Below are 14,476 nucleotides of genomic sequence, written 5' to 3' on the forward strand. Positions count from 1 at the left end.
CAGCAAGAACAGAAAGGAAGTGAGGAGGAAAAGAATGAACAATGTCCTGTGGGACCAAATGTCTGAACTGCCATCATAGAAACAATTGAAGAATCTGACACAACATGCAAAGCAGATGGTTCAACAACAGGAGAAATTAAGTCTCCAACGACAATGTTTATAGCCATGACAACTCTATTGAGCTGTCAGGCAAGTGGGGTCCATGGAGAAACTTATTGGACCTATTTCTCAGATCCACCTTTAGTAAACCCAGTGATGTGGACTGGAGAATACATCCCAATATTTACTAAAGATACTCATATGATGTGAGGTTTTGCAGATACTCACAGTACAACCATCCATGTGACTGAATTTAATTATACTGGTTACAGTGGACAACTATCCATATGTTGGTCTCATGATAGACATGCTTGTTGTTTAAAGGAACCATTAAAGGAAAAGACAACATATGGCAGACCTAGACCAGCTAATCATACTGGCCCCGGGGACTCAAGATTTTATGTCTGGACAGGTATTAAAGTGGGATTTTCTCATAACAAGACAGTCATTTCCACAGAACATCCACCAATACCTTATTTCCCTAATCATTCTGCAATAGAATTTTGCACATTTCCTTAATGGATGGAATGTGCAAATGTCTTGCCAATACAACATAAGATTTCTAGAAATAGCACATATATTTTGAACTGGTCTCCAAGAATTGATAAGAGACAGCTATATAAGAATGGCATGATCCCTGGAGGTTTCGTTGGTAATACTCCAATGTTCAGTGAATGTGACAATCAAAAATCTCTCTGTTGTCTGATTGCAGCCTCTGATTTTCTACATTATTCAGATGGCCCTTTCCTTGACTTAGTAGGCAGGAATTGCAAAAAGGGTTCCTGCTATGGCCTGTAAACCTGTATTCAATCTCTTTATGGTTTATTTATTGGAAATGTTAAGAGTTAAGAAAAAAGATAACAAAATATCTTGTAGCCTGTAAAAAATGCAATCTAACTAATTGCATCACTAGATTTAATAGAGGGAGAGAAATGTTAATCTATCACCAACCTCCTTTGTCTTACTACTAACCAATACTTCAGAACCAAGGTATGCTGATGCTGGTGTTCAGTTCTACAACAGATGCATGCTCAGTTAACCAGACCCAAATGAGGTCTTGGTCTTATATTTCTTGGAGTGACTGCTTTAATCTCATGTATGGCCTTTAGTGTAACAGGTTTGGTCTATATCTCAAAACATTCAACATGCAAATTTTCTCAATAGTTTGGCTCAAAATATTCCAAAGCCCTCCCATAATCAGATAAATATTGATGAAAAGATTGAAAGTAAATTGAACACTTTGGAAGCTACTGTCATAAACCAGTAATGAGCTCTCTGCTCTCAAATGTAAATGAAAGCTTAAATGTCATGCTGTTTATAAATATGTGTGTGTTACTGCGGCCAAATATAGTACTTTCAATGGGATTGGGGGAAGGTTAAAAATCATATAGTGGGTATTTGTCATAGCAATTATAATAGCATTGGTCTTTTGGAGTTTACATCATAAGATCCAGGATATTCAGAAAACCAAAATCTATCTTATGGACCCTACATTTCTGGTTGATCAAATACTTCATGAATTAAATGGCTTTTATCCTGGAATTATGCTAAAATATTCTGCATGGTATATTATTGGAATAATATATTGATAATTCTTATTTGTATCATAATCATAGGATGTCATATCCTCAGAACAAGAATTCAAGAACTCAAAATAATGGCCTATCATTTGCATTTACAAAGTAAAATCGGGATGTGCAGGAAGCCAACCATGAAATGTGCATGGACTAGATTGGCACTGAAGCTCCTGAGTGGGAAGATCTGGTATGTGGGAACTCACAGAGTCTCATTCCAAACTTGAGTAATATTTGAACGTCTTGTCACATTTCTTCTAGTAATTTCATAGTTTCTGGTCTTACCTTTATGTGATACCTTAATCCATTTTGAGTTGATTTTTGTAAGTGGTGAGAGATAGAAATCTATTTTGATTTTGACAACAACCCCCAAAGAAAAGCAGTTTGGGAGGAGGGAGGTGAATCTAGCCAAGCGTTAACCTTCCAATAAATCATTTCCTGATAACAAGGGACTCTGAAGGAAGGAGGCTATACTGCATCTTAGGCTCTGGACTTGGACCTTCTTTCTCCCTTGCAAATTAGTCCTAAAAAGACACACAGTAAAGACTGAACAATGCCTCCCCCCACACGGAAGGAGATGAATACTGAAACTCTGGGAGACAGTAAATTCCAGGAAAAGAAATACCCATCCCTCTTAATCTGAATTCCTATCTCTCTAAGTAACAATGAGTTTCAACCTTTTTGAGCTGCCCTCCTGAGTTAAAAGCTTCAGCCTACATATCTAGCCCCTGGCTATCCAAAGAGTACACCCACAAGTTCCAATGATGAAACCATCCTAATTGCACCCTATAAAACCAAAATCTCCTCTGTAAGTGATGACCATTTTTGGCCATTGTGAAGAACAATAAGTGGTTTCCCTATTGAGGTTGCACTCATCATTTTATACTTAAATTTACCAGTAATGATGAGTTCTGTTTCACAAGATGTGAAGATTAAACACCTGAGGAACACCAAGGCTGTTAAGGTAGGTGGCACAAATATCTACAGGAGATACAGCTCTGAGTTCAAGCAAAAGCTTATTGGCAGAGAATATCTGCCAGGCTGCCCTTCTGCAAGGTGCAGCAATCTGCTGGAAAAAACTTCTTAGCTATATAGTTATGTACAATGGGGTAGTAAAAAAATAACCCATATGGTTTTGTGATTGTTACTTGGTGTTTTGTTGTGGTTTCAGTATTCTGGGGGCAGGGCAACTGGGAAGGTCATGCCTGGGTGGGCATGTCCTGATTTTCAAAATGGAGATACTTTGGCCTAAGAATCTAGAAGAGGCAAGTGTAGAAAGCAAGTTTTATTTAAAGGATAGAACAGATACAGACTTCTTCCAGGAGGAAGAGGGTATCCAGAGTTGGTATCCACAGGAACGTGTGAATTTTGTGTTTTTATAGTTTCCAGTTTTTTTTTAACTTCTTATTCCTCATCCTTCTTCCCAGACCATGTGGCAAAAAGGCAGGAAGGGGGCAATTGAGGGGTACCTCTCCCCATTTTACATTGTCTGCCGGAAGAGAGCCACCCAGGGAATATGCATTAACAATTCTCTGCTGGTAGGGACAATCCCCTGGATGTAGGTGACCTTGACAAAAGGTGAGGGCAATGACCCCTGAAGATATTAACATTTCATTTCCTTTGAATCAGCTTCCATCTTTCTGACCTGACCCAATCATCTATTTACTCTAATAGATATATCTACACTACTGCCTGACTTTTATTCTTGCTTCACTCTGCCATCTAATTTTATTTATTTATTTTGGCATGAGGGATTGAACTCTTGGGCACTTGACCTCTGAGCCACATCACCAGCCCTAATTTTTTTTTATTTAGAGACAGGGTCTCACTGAGTTCCTTAGCACCTCACTTTTGGTGAGGCTGGCTTTGAACTTGTGATCCTCCTGTCTCAACCTCCTGAGCCATTGAGATTACAAGCAAGTACCATCATGCCTAGCTCCCCTCTCTAATTTTAGGAAATCGTTTTTGCCATAAGAAAAGAGGATGATGACTGCTCTGTCTGCTTTGTCTTGAAAGTGGGAAATGTGGGGCAAGCAGTTTGGATTTCCCTTTTAGAAATCAGGTGGGTCAATGGGTCCTCCATAAAAGTCTGCTTTGGAAGCAACAGATTGTAAGGTCATTGAGAGACTGGTGATCTATGAGAGAAACAAGAAGAGTACCTGAATAAGATTATTGCAAAATAAATGCCATACCAATGAGTATGATGATGATGACAGAGATTAACAATGTTTCCTACCAGGAGGTAAAAGAAAAATGAGGAGCTGGGAGATGGGTAAGTGAAAAATGAAAGACATTTCATTTCGCAGAGATACACATGAGAGTTTGTTTGTCAGAGCTTACAAATAAAGTCACATGTCTGCATAGACAGAGAGAGACAAAACAGATTTGGGCTTCAAGAATTTTATGGGGCATGCTCAGGGATTAGAGCCAGGTTGATTAAGTATGGGATTGGTATAAGGGAGTGGTAATATGCCCTTGGGTGGGAAAGAATGCTGGTGGTAAAGGGGTGGGTTGGTAGGGGGGGTGGTGAGCCTTTTTCAGAAATGCCCTGGGGTAGGAAAGCAAAATTTTTCTTAAAATGGTAGCTGTCACTTAAGATGGCCTTCCAGATGCTAAGAAAGGACCTTATAGGAGGTATCAGAGAACCAGGAACTAAGAATTTGTTCCCATGACAAGGCTGATGAAAACATGGCCTCTATCTGGGAATGTAAATCTTTAAGGGGGTTAGTTACATTGCCTGAGTAGTTGGGAATGTAAACACAGCATTCAATTCTAATAATGACTCAAGTTCATCCTTGAGCTACAGTGAGAACCTCTAAAGCCAACTCGTTTTGTAAGATGGCTTTTTGGTGAGTGTTATTTCTTTTCTAAGGAGAGGAAAAACTTTCCTCAACTTTCTGGAGGCAGTTTGAGTATAACTAGTTAGGGTTTCTATGGGGCACATTACATCTTTGAAGCCAATTTGTGGAATAAACAGTGAAGCTAGATGATTGTACCAATGAAAACCAGATCATTCCCACCCATGTCTGAGATTGGAGAGATGTGCTGGCTCTCCTATACTTGAGGTCCATCTCTCTTGAATCCAGGGATACCAATAGTACATCTCCTATCCAGCTTGGGGGAAGCCAGGGTCATAAGTTCGTTCCAGACCTCCATTGGGTCCCATTGGGTGCTGGCTATCTAATTTCAGGTCTAGAGTACCAATTAGTCCCAAACCAAGCATTGGCCTATTAAATCACAATGTGTTAACATAGTGACTCTGAGATCTATCCTAATTCCCAAGTATCATAGGCCATTTGTCATAGGTGTGGTTATGTTGTTCTCAACAGATCAGAACTTCTTGGTTCATATTTCCTGTAGTGGGTGTAAGCCACATATATCCATTGCAAATCTGATAGTAACCATCTTTAAACCTTGGACATGTTGGCAGTATGGTGGCAAGTGAGGGTGGGTGGGCCTAAGTGTGATTTAAGAGTTGTAGAGGTCTGAAGGTTGGTTTGTTCTAAAGTGAAAGTTTTTCCATGATCTGGTTGTGATAAAGTTTTATTTATAGGCCATAATTTAATATCAACATGAGTAACAGTTTGTAAAGAGTGCCTCTCTTTCTTTTGTTCTAACATTAAGAATTGCAACTTTATCTAGTCACTTCCTTGTAAGGGTGATACCTACTGAGGTGATCTGGAAGTTCTGGAAAGAGATATAGTTCACATATCTAGCAATTTCGGTAACCTAGTGGCATACTGTTGAGCCCAATCTAGAAAGAGTTAATTTCAATGGACCTGTCTACAACAATAAAGAAAGAGGTGAAAAAGTTTACATATCACCTTTGTTTTGCAAAAGAGATATTTCAGGTCTTCTATTGGAGTGCAGGAGTATCATTCCTCAGTTCCTTGGGAAGGAGAAGTTTCTTTGGAAGTTGATTGAAGGTGGCAGAATTTTACCCAAGAGTGGTGGATCCAGTTCTCCTGTCCAAGCCCTTTCACTAAAGAGGGGGTACATAAAATTATTGGAAAAGTGCCTTCCAAATACAGTCTAAATTAGGAGAATTTGAAGGTATAGTCTTGACCATAATCATAACTAGGTTCATACAAAGGTGAAGTGAGTGACTCAGATATGGAATACTGTAAGGATGGCCTTAGACCTTAGCCTAAGCAACTCCAAAAACCTGAAGCCTTCCCAGGCACAAGCCTACCAGAGCCCTCCAATACATCATCACGCATAGCCTGGTAAACAAGTCATAAACAAGCCACTTGGTATAAAAAAGTCACTTTTCACAACCCTGATAAAAGTCAGGGTAAAGTCACTTTGTATAAATCTGGCATTTGCCTTAACCCTGATAAAAGTCAGAAGTGTAAAATCAGGGCAGAAGTCACCAAACCATATGTCTTGGAAAACATCACTAAGAAACCTGGTAACACCTGATAGGTACCTAAAGGATGAGCAGAAAGTGACTCCATTGTCTCTCTAGAGGCTTCAAGGCAGTCAAAAGAAGGGAATTATTTCCTATAATAAGGCTTTTACTACTTCTCCTGCCTGTTCAGTTTTTTTTGGGGTAGGCCTCAGTCCACTCTGTAAAATTATCTACCATAACCAGTAAATATTGGAACCTATTGCTTTTAGGCATGTGGATAAAATCAAATTGCCAGTCCTCCCCAGGGAACTCTCCTGTCCTTTGTAATCCTGGTGACTTTTTGGTAGAGTTAAATGGGTTATTTCTCTGGCATGTCTCACATTCTTTGACTCTTTGATTGATTGTCTTTGGTATATTTTCTCCTCAAATATCTCTGGAGTCAGTTTGAGAGTGTTTTCTTCTCCCAAATGGAAAGACTGATGTAGGGTATATAAAATCTTTCACTGAGGGTTAGAAGGTAAGTAAAGTTTATTATTTTCCAACTGAATCCACTGAAAAGCTAATTGAATGCCTCTCCTAGATAAGTCCAGGTGTGTCTCCTTCTGGGTATAATTGAGGTCTTATCTCTGGGGGAGGACCTGTCTATACATAGTAGACATGTTAAGGTCAGTCGTTGGTTGGTGTAAAGTTCCCTTAGCAGCCTCTTTGGCCTGTTGATCTGCTCATCTATTGCCTTATGATATCTTATCTATTCCCTTTTGATGTTCTTGGCAGTAGGTTACTGCTACCTCTCTAGGTTAATTAACAGTTTCTAATAGTTTGAAGATATGTTTATAGTTTTTAATGGAAGTTCCCCTGTTTGAAATCCTCTCTTTCCAAACTGCTACATGTACATGCAGGATTAGATAAGTGTATTTAGAGTCCAGTGTAAATATTAACTCTGCTGTTTTCCAGCTTGAGTTGCTCTCACTAGGGCTATCAATTCTGCAAGCTGTGTTCTTATGCCTGGGGGCCATGATTGTGCCTCTTGTAAGGTCACCAAGGCATATCCAGCCTTGCATTATCCTTGTTTCATAAAGAAACTCCCATCTCTGATCAAGGTGAGGTCCAGATTAGATAGGGGAAGGCTCTGAACGTCTCCTCTGGCCAAGTACCTTATAGCTAGGACTTGTTGTCAGTCATGCTCTGAATTTCCAATTAGTTCTTCTGGGAGGAAAGTGGTTGGGTTTCTTTTCTTTCTTTCTTTCTTTTTTAAAGAGAGAGGGAGAGAGAGAGAGAGAGAGAGAGAGAGGAGAGAGAGAGAGAGAGAGAGAGAGAGAGAGAGAGAGAGAGAGAGAGAGAGAGAGAGAATTCTTTTTTTAATTTTTTAGTTTTCGGTGGACCCAAATCTTTCTTTGTATGTGGTGCTGAGGATCGAACCGGGCCTCATGCATGCCAGGCAAGCGCACCACTGCTTGAGCCACATCCCCAGACCAGTGGCTGGGTTTCAATTAGAGCAAGTTCTTATTTGAGTTATGGGTCCTTTCAGAAGTAAAGCCTTGTATTTTCAAAGGCAACTAACTGGGAGACATAGACCACTTTTGTATTTAAAATCCCTGAGAGATTATCAATATAGGCAAAGAGGTGTCTTCCTAGGTTGTTTTTTATTGCCTCAGGGACTAGCAGGGCAACTGCTGCCATCACTTACAACCAGTGGGGGCATCCCAGATACTTGGTCAAGCTCCTTATGAGATATGCTACTGGCTGTTGAGCTGGTCCATTCTTTTGTGTGACCACTCTCATGGCTATTCCTTTTATCTCTGTGACAACAGGTTTAATTTTTGCTCCATAGGTAAGTTGAGGGCAGGGGTTGAAGGAAAGCCCCTTTTAATGCCTTAAAGGCTTTATTATAATCTGGTTCCCATATCAGGGTGTTTTTTTTTTTGGTGTAGAGTTTCCTTAAGGAGGCTGTAAAGAAGCTTAGCTAATTCTCCATACACAGGAATTCAAAGCTTGCAGTATCCAATTATCACTGAGAAACCTCTAAGTTGCCTTACTGTTTGGAGTAGAGGGTGAAAAACCAGCCTGTCCCTCAGAGCAAAGCCTGTCCAAGGAAGGGATATGACCTTTGTCCTTGGTAAGACCCACAGAGCACTCATAGGCACATTCTCACCTTGCTAAGTTGTTTATCTACAAAAAAAGGAGAGATCTGCTGCACCAGGTGTCCCTGACTCAGTCAGGCTAGGTGGGGACCCATAGCAATCCTCTAACAGCCACCAATCAGCATGAGAAAGGGAAATTCCTGGGATGCCAAATGACCCTCCAAGTAGTTTATGGTGTTGGGAAACCATGTAGTTCAGCATAAACACCCCTCTTGGCTTAAACCAATCAGTTCAAATGAATCCCCCTCTTGTAGTAACCAATCACCCCTACCCAACTTGCTTCCACCAGTGAATGTGATAATCATGTTTTAGAGTTGTTTTATGATTTTTCTGCAGTGTGTGATGATTTGATAAGAGATGCTATGATGATGTGAAGTCCCTGCCTTCCCCAAAAGAGTGTATAAAACTGATGGAAACCCTGGGCTCGGGGCCTCTCAGCATCACCAGTTGCTGTGTGCACATGGAGGACTGAGCTAGCTTGCAATAAACACCTCTTTGCTGCTTACATCAATCTTGGTCTCTGGTGGTCTTTTGGGGGTCCTGAATTTGAGCATAACAAGGGTATTTTCCTATGGTCTCTCCTTTCCTAGCTTGCAGATTCCTTGAGATAGCTGAATCCTAAGTATTGAACCTGTTGTTGACATAATTGAGTTTTCCTTTTTGAGATCTTAAAACCTCTTTCAGCTAAGAAGTTTAGGAGTTCTGTAGTGGCCTTTGACCTTCCTCCTGTGTGGTGGTGATAAACCCAGCCTAAATCCCTCTTAAGACCAGGAGCCATCTCATCAAATGTTATAAAAGGATTATGTCTGTTTTCTGTAAAATATTAGGATTTCTATTTGGCCTGGCCATATTTTGATATTTTAAACTTTGATGTTTTAGAATTGCCTGCCCATGCCTTGAACTCACCCATGCCTGGCTTTTCCTGACCAGATAACAATCCTCTCTGAAACCTCAGTGGCATCTCATAGATTCTGGTGTTGGGATCTGAATTTACTTCCTAACTTGAAATGTTGAGCCATTTAGATCATTAACCTACTATTTGCTTTTGTATTATGCTTGTCAAAATTCTGTTAGCTGTAAGTTCTCAAGATACTGCCCCCCTTTTGCAACTTTTTGAGCTATAAAATCTCTTCCTTAGGAAGCTGGGGCTGATGGTCTCTAGCCTGCATTAGGGGAGTCAGCCACTGATAAGCTTCCTTTGTGTACATGAAAATACAAATTTGCTTTAATTTGATTTAAAATTGGACTTGGTGGTCTTTTCTTTGCATCAGGGTTTATCATTTAGAGGCCACAGCAAGATTAGACCACAGAATTCTGAAGATGGACCTTCGCTCTGGTACTCCAAGCTGGAGTGCCACCCCAAGGGATGTGCACCTTGAGACATTCCAAGGCCCTGGGGTGTGCCCTCAGTTTATCATATTGCTTGAGTGAACTGCTGCACTAAAACAATTAATAAGCATTTGGTGAAGGAGGCCTCCATTGGTAAGTGGCACCTTATAACATCTGATATTGGGTTAAGAGATATCTCTTCTGTGGGGGGGGTAGAGAGGTGCCTGGTGAGGCACATACACACTCCTGTTCAGGACAGTAGCAAAATGTTTCTCTGTCTTCTGGTACTGGTTTGGTAAGAAATTCCTCTGGAAGGACAGAGAGGAGCCTGATGAGGCACATATTCACTCCTGTCCAGAGCATTAGCAAGACTTTGCACTGTTCCCTGGGTTTGGGGCCTGGTTCTTGTTCTCTTGTGTTGTGTTCTGTGTTCTATATGTTTTTCTGTCTTTTAATGTGTGTTTTCTTTAGTAGAAACTTAAGACAATTAAATACCAGAATGAGTAATAAGACAAGCAAGCCTGTCTTAACCCTATAGGAAAGAACCCCCATAGGGAAGAATCCCATAGGAAAATACCCTTTGAGCTATGTTTTAAGGAATTTTGATAAACCTTGTCCCCTCTAATAAGCAGGATTATGATTATCCCATCACCAAGAACTGCCTCCAAACTTTCTGTGAGGCAGAATGGCCCAACTTTGGAATCGGCTGCCCCCCTAAGGGCATCTTTGATCCCCAGGTGGCATGGGCTATAACTAATGCCACTCTTGGCAATTCTGGCCACCCAGATCAAGTAGGATATATTCTATCCTGGCAAAAGCAACAACTAATCCACCCCCATAGATGAAGCTTTATATGGTCCAGAATGACCAGGGAGGGCAAACCCTGATTTTGACCAGAAAAACTCCCCTGGGGCTCTCAACCAAGAACCCTGTCATATAGGACGTTCAGGAGGACTCCTTCCTCCCCCATACACTTCAGCTCCTCTTTATCTTCCTGCTGCAGGTGAAGTCAAAGCTGCTCCACTAACTATACCACCTCCTCTCTCCCCCTCTCCTCAGCCACTTCTGCAATCACTCCACTCCATCACTCTGCCTGCTCCAGCTTCCCCAAAGAAGCCAGCCTCTGTTCTTTCCCCTCTTCATATCTGACAGGGTCACCTTTATGGAAGACCCAACTCAATTCCTTCCCCCAGCTAACTTTTGGGCTCCATTTTTATTCCTATCCCAAAAGTAGAGGTGACCAGCCCCTGTTCTTCTTCTTCACCAGGTTCCAGAAGGTTGCTATATGTGTGATCCATTTTCCATGATGGGTATTTACAACTGGAAAAAACTAGAATCCCTCATTTAGTTCCTTGATTTCCCTGATTGGTTCTATTTTTTTTTTAAATCACCTCTCCACCTGGGAGGATTGCCAACAGATTCTTCATACCCTTTTCATTATGGAGGAAAGGGAGCAAATCCTGGTAGAAGCAGCTAAAGCACTGCCTGGAATAAGTTGTCTTATAAGTGACCTGAAAACAAAAGTGATTGACCTTGCTTTACCTAAAAGGAGACCAAACTAGGACTATTGAATAGCTGAAGGTAGGAGAACACTCAGTGAGTACCACTAGGCTCTATTAGAGAGTCTTAAGAGGGCAGCTCATAAGCACATCAATCTTTCTAAAGTAGCAGATGTAAAGCAAAGCCCAGATGAATTGCCTTCAGAATTTCTTGAACAGCTCCTGCAGGCATACCCTCTCTATACTCCTATAGACCCCGAGGACCTGACAAACCTTAAGGCAATTAACCTGGACTTTGTAACTCAGTCAGCCCCAGATATCTGTAAGAAGATTCAAAAAGATAGATGGATTTTCAGGGAAAACAGGTCAGAATTATTAGAGATAGCCCCAAAAGTTGTTTGAAAAATAGAGACAGCTGAGATGATTTACTGATAAAGAAAGTAAATCAGGCCACAGTGGCTGTGCAATAGTCTTTCAAAATTTTTGATCTTAGACACGTGCAGACCACATACAATAGAGGCAAAAAACAGACTCCCCTGTGAATAGATCAGTGTGCTCATTGCCAGGAATTTGGACATTGGATAAATGAATGCCCCCAATGAAATAAAAAGTTCCTCAGCTGCAGGCCAGAGCCCCTCAGCCAAAACCAGCTCTAACTTTAGAAGAAAAGGGGGACCATGACTCCTTCAAACTAGGCTCCCAAGAACTGATGATAACTGTCACAATGGGGACCAAACCTGTAAATTTATTAGTGGATACAGGGGCTTCACATTCAGTGTTACAGAAACCCTTAGAATCTCTCACTAACAAAACTATCGAAGTACAAGAGGCAACAGGAGAAATTAAAAAGTATAAATGGACCACAGACCTGAGTGTTAATATAGGACAAGGAACTGTGACTCACCATTTCATTCTTATCCCTGAATTCCCTTTCCCATTTCTGGGGTGGGACCTTCTAAGCAAACTTCAGTTAACTATATCATTCTCAGGAGAGATGCCTACACTTCAATTGGGAGTCCTACAAGAACCTTAACTATAACCTGCCCATTAAGTGAGGAATATCTGCTCTCTCAAAATCCAATCCTAGCTTCAGAAGGAAAATGAAAAAAATTATTAATCCGAGAAATTCCTACAGTTTGGGCTGAGGATAACCCTCCTGGGTTAGCCAAGCATGTGTCACCAGTCATAATAAACTAACATCTGGGGCTATGCGCATTCAGGTTAGATAATATCCCATTAGCTCGGAAGCTAGAGAAGAATTCAAAACCCATATTAGACATCTCCTAGAAGAAGGAATACTAATTATATGTCAGTCAGCTTGGAACACTCCTTTGTTGCCTGTCCCAAAGCCCGGGACTCATGATTACAGACCAATACAGGACTTAAGGAAGTGAACAAATGTGTAGAAACCATACACCCAACCTTCCCAAACCCCTAAACCTTGCTCAATCTGTTGCTACTGAAACATACAGTCTACATGATATTAGATTTAAAAGATGCATTTTTCTCCATCCCTTTGTCAAACCTGAGGCAGCCCATCTTTGCATTTGAATCGAATGACCTGGAGCATGGGATATCAGGACAACTAACCTGGACTCGACTACCTCAGGGATTTAAGAACTCCCTCACTATCTTTGATGAAGCACTCAACAAAGATTTCAGCCTGTTCCACAGTGAGTACCCTGAAATAACATTGCTCCAATATGTGGATGATATTTTGCTAGCATCAATGGACAAAAATAACTGTTTAAGGGCCACCTGGTGCTTGCTGAGAACCTTGGCTCAATTGGGGTACCGAGTCTCCAAGAAGAAAGCACAAATCTGTTCTCCTTGAGTTACTTATTTGGCATATGAACTGAGAGAGGGGAAAAGGCTGCTGTCCCAACCCTGAATAGAAGCCATAATAAAGATCCAAGTCCCAACTACTAAAAAGCAGGTTAGGAAGTTCCTAGGGGCACTTGGATACTGCCACCTTTGGATACCCAGATTTGCTGAAATTGCCAAGCCTGTATATACTGCAACTGTGGGAGACAACTTACCTTTAGCTTAGACTCAGGAAAATGAATTATCCTTTAAAAATTTTAAAAAAAGGCTCTGGTTCAGGCCTCTCCTCTAACCCTCCCTTTTATATCTAAGCCCTTTCATGTTTATGTTCATGAGAAAAAGGGCATTGCAAAGGGAGTTCTTACTCAAAGTTTAGGGCCATGGAAAAGAACAGTTGCCTACATTTCAAAAAGCCTAGATCCGGTAGCATCAGAATGGCTCCCTGTTTATGAAGCATAGTGGCTACTACAATTCTGGTAAAGGAAACACACAAACTTACCCTGGGGCAGACTCTAACTGTGACTGCCCTGCATGCAGTGGAAACCCTATTGAGGGATGCCACAATCATTCAATGTCTAATGCCCATCTCAGTCAAAATCAGGCTCTCTTCCTAGAGAAGGAAAGATTAACCTTCAGTAAATCCCTGGCAATCAATCCTGCAACCCTGCTGCCAGACAACAACCTAGAAAAGCCAATTCATGACTGCTCAGAGAAGCTGGATGTTATCCAATGTACTCAACTAGACCTGACTGACATTCCTCTCACCGTCAGAGATGCAGATCCTTACACTGATGGGAGTAGTTATGTCCGGGATGGAATAGCATAAGTGGGATCAGCAGTAGTTATGGGTCAAAAAGAAGTTATTTGGGCACAGGCTTTGACCAGGGGCTCATCAGCCCCCCAAAGCAGAAATCATTGCCATAACACAGGCACTGAGATGGGCAGAAGGAAAACGGGTGAACATTTACACAGACAGCCTCTATGCTTTTGCTATAACACAGGTGCATGGAAAGATATATAAACAAAGGGGACTTTTAACTTCAGATGGTAAGACTATATATAAACAGGAAATCTTTCAGTTACTGGGCCATCTCATTGCCATATAAATTGACTATTATCCACTGGCCTGGACACTGCAAAGACGATAGTCCTCAGACCCAGGGTAATAACTTGGCCAATCAAACAGCCAGGGAAATAACCCTTTGGGAACAAAGATACCAAACTATCCTAGAACTCTCAAATCATCCAAAATTGAGGAGTTTTGGATGATTTGAGATTTCTAGGATACATACACTACAGAAGAGATAAGCTTATACTTCTCAATGGGGGCCCAAGAAAACTGTCATGCCTGGAGAATCTGCCCAGATGGAAAAATTTGCATACCTAAGCTGTTAGGAAGAAAATGGTTAACTGATCTTCATCAAGTGATGCATTTATCCCTCAAGAAGACATCAGAGCTAATCTCATCCTGTGTTTGGCTTCCAGGACATTGAGAGATTCTTCAAGGTATCTCAAGCTGTTGCATGACATATGCACAGGTTAATGCTAAAAAAATACATCTTCCACAAGGAAACAGGAGTCAAGGTATTGTACCTGATGAATTTTGGGAATTTGACTTTGCTGAAATTAAACTGGGGCTATATGGATATAAACACTTGT

The sequence above is a fragment of the Ictidomys tridecemlineatus genome, chromosome 10, assembly GCF_052094955.1.
Source record: "Ictidomys tridecemlineatus isolate mIctTri1 chromosome 10, mIctTri1.hap1, whole genome shotgun sequence".
NCBI lineage: Eukaryota > Metazoa > Chordata > Mammalia > Rodentia > Sciuridae > Ictidomys > Ictidomys tridecemlineatus.